At 50.1% G+C, this 3144-nt stretch overlaps 1 pseudogene; it reads left to right on the forward strand.

The window, feature by feature from the left end:
- The first annotated feature begins 919 nt into the window (after positions 1–919).
- Positions 920–2753, forward strand: LOC116872452 (annotated as a pseudogene).
- The last annotated feature ends 391 nt before the right edge of the window (positions 2754–3144 follow it).

A 3144-nucleotide genomic window follows, 5' to 3' on the forward strand; every position in this document is an offset into this window, starting at 1 on the left:
GAGTTAATTCACGTCAGAATCTTAAAAGAGTGAGTGGCACACTATAAACTCTCAATAAATATTAGCATCTTTGGGAGGAACATGTCGGTGATCCATTTGGGACATGATTGAAACAACATACCAAGAGAGATTAATAATTTAGCAAATTAGCTAGAGTGCGGAGAAACTGTAATCAGCACTGATGTTGGTCTGCCATCCAAACTCACAACCTCTGCACACTGCCCCACTAGTCCTCAAAGTGTGCAGAGTACCCACATGAAGAGGGCTTCATTCCACCTATGGATGGGGAGTTAAGGAAGTTTTCAAAGAGGCAGCAGCCCAAGAGCTGGGACTTGGAGAAAAAGTTCATTAGAAGGCAAAGAGCTACAGAAGTAAATTCCAAGCAGGGGAAAGCATCTGCAAAATAATCAAGGCTCAGATGGGCATGGCACATCTGGGGCGACAGCAAGTAGTCCAGTGTGAGAGGACAGTTAGAAGTTTAGGAGAAGATGCAAGAGGTGGTGGGAAAGACAAGGCTGAAAAGGTCACCCAGGAACAGAGGAGGAAAAGCCACAAAGACTGTGCTCATTAACACAATGCTCTCAATAATGAGCAATCATTTCTTGTTTTAAGAAGGAAAGAGATGAGGGGCGCCTAGGTGGCTCAGTGGGTTAAAGCCTCTGCCTTCGGCTCAGGTCATGATCCCAGGGTCCTGGGATCAAGACCCGCATTGGGCTCTCTGCTCAGTGGGGAGCCTTCTTCCTCTTCTCTCTCTCTCTCTCTCTCTCTCTGCCTACCTCTCCAACTACTTGTAATCTCTGTCTGTCAAATAAATAAATTTTAAAAAAAGAAGAAGGAAAGAGATGAGGTGGGGGTGAGTGGTGGCAGGTGGAGGGCAGGGAGGGGGAGCGTTGGAGAAGGAGGAGAGACGAGGGCAGCAGAGGAGGTGAGGAATGCCGGGTACCGGGCCAGGGGAGCCGTGGGTTCTCGGGAAAGAGATGATGATGAAGAAGCTTTACATCAGGAACCTGATCCCCACTGTCACTGTCAACAACCCCTGGCAGCTCTTTGAGGACAGGAAGCTGCCCCTGGAGGGACAGGTCCTGCTCAAGTCTGACTACGCCTTGGTGGACTACCCCAACCAGAACTGGGCGATCTGCACTCTCAGATAAAGTGGAATTGCATGGGAAAATCATGGAAGTTGATGACTCAGTCTCTAAAAAGCTTAGGAGCAGAAAAATTCAGATCTGAAACATCCTTCCTCACCTGCGGTGGGAGGTGCTGGACGGACTTTTGGCTCAGTATGGGACAGTGGAGAATATAGAACAAGTCAACACAGATACAGAAACTGCCATTGTCAACATCACATACACAACAAGAGAAGAAGCAAAAACAGCCATCAAGAAGCTAAGTGGGCATCAGTTTGAGAACTACTCCTTCAAGACTTCCTACATCCTGGATGAAGAGGTAAGCTCCCTTTCACCCCCTCAGCAAGCCCAGCAAGCCCACTCTTCCCAGGAGGAAGGCCATGCCCCTGGGCCTCTTCTCGGGCCAGACAGATTGATTTCCTCCTGCAGAACCTGGTGCCTACCCAGTTTGTTGGTGCCATCATCAGAAAAGGCTTGACCATAAAGAACATCACTAAGCAGACCCAGTCCCGGGTAGACATGCATAGAAAGGAGAACTCTGGGGCTGCAGAGAAGCCTGTCACTATCCATGCCACCCCGGAGGGGACCTCAGAAGCATGCCGCATGATTCTTGAAATCAAGCAGAAAGAGGCTGATGAGACCAAACCAGCTGAAGAGATTCCTCCGAAAATTTTGGCCCACAATGGCTTAGTTGGAAGACTGACTAGAAAAGAAGGCAGAAATTTGAAGAAAATTGAACATGAGACAGGGACCAAGATAACAATCTCACCCCTGCAGGATTTGAGCATGTACAACCCCGAAAGAACCATCACTGTGAAGGGCACAGTCCAGGCCTGTGCCAATGCAGATGTAGAGATCATGAAGAAGCTCCGTGAGGCCTTTGAAAATGATATGCTGGCTATTTATGAACAAGCCAATCTGATCCTGGGGTTGAACTTCAGGGCACTTGGCATCTTTTCATCCATGCTGCCTCCAACAGCAGGGCCCCGAGGAGCTCCCTCCACTTCCCATTACCACCCTTTCGCTATCCACTCTGGATACTTCTCCAGCTTGTAACCCCCTCACCAGTTTGGACCTTTCCTGCGTCACCACTCCTATCCAGAGCAGGAGACCGTGAATCTCTTCATCCCAACCCAGGCTGTAGGTGCCATCAATGGGAAGAAGGGGGCATGCATTAACCAGATGACCAGGTTCGCTGGAGCCTCCATCAAGATGGCCCTGGTGGTAGGCCCAGATGTCAGCGAAAGGATGGTCATCATCACTGGCCCATCTGAAGCCCAATTCAAGGCACCGGGGAGGATCTTTGTGGAAACTGAAAGAAGAAAACTTCTTTAACCCCAAAGAAGAGGTCAAGCTAGAAGCCCACATTAGAGTGCCCTCTTCCACAGCTGGCCGGGGACTGGCAAGGGCGGCAAAACTGTGAATGAACTGCAGAACTTAACCAGTGCAGAACTCATCGCGCCTCGTGACCACTCTCCAGATGAAAATGAGGAAGTGATCGTCAGAATTACTGGGTATTTCTTTGCTAGCCAGACCGCACAGCACAAGATCAGGGAAAGTGTACAACCAGTGAAGCAGCAGGAGCAGAAATATCCTCAGGGAGTCACCTCGCAGCGCAGCAAGTGAGGCCCCCACAGGCACCAGCAAAACAACAGATGAATGTAGCCCTTCCGACACCTGACAGAATGAGACCAAACACAGCCAGCCAGCTCAGGAGCAAACCCAAGACCATCCTGAGGAATGAGAAATCTGCAGAAGCACCCCGAGAATCCCAGGGGCCAGGAGGGAGGAGGGAGGTCAGCCCGGGGCCTTTCCCGGCCTCCTGCCCACCACCCACCCCTGGACCTCTGCAGGCTTTCCAGCCAACCACTGCACCATCCACTCCCATCTCTCCATAACTCCCACCGCGCTATCCTTTTTTAGTTGAACTAACACAGGTGAACATGTTCAAAGCAAAGCAAAATTCACACTCTTTTGTTTTTGTGGAAATTGTCTCTGTACATGTGCGTACATATTA

This window comes from Lontra canadensis, unplaced genomic scaffold (assembly GCF_010015895.1).
Source record: "Lontra canadensis isolate GAN:19392208 unplaced genomic scaffold, GSC_riverotter_1.0 scaffold2, whole genome shotgun sequence".
In the NCBI taxonomy this organism is placed as follows: domain Eukaryota; kingdom Metazoa; phylum Chordata; class Mammalia; order Carnivora; family Mustelidae; genus Lontra; species Lontra canadensis.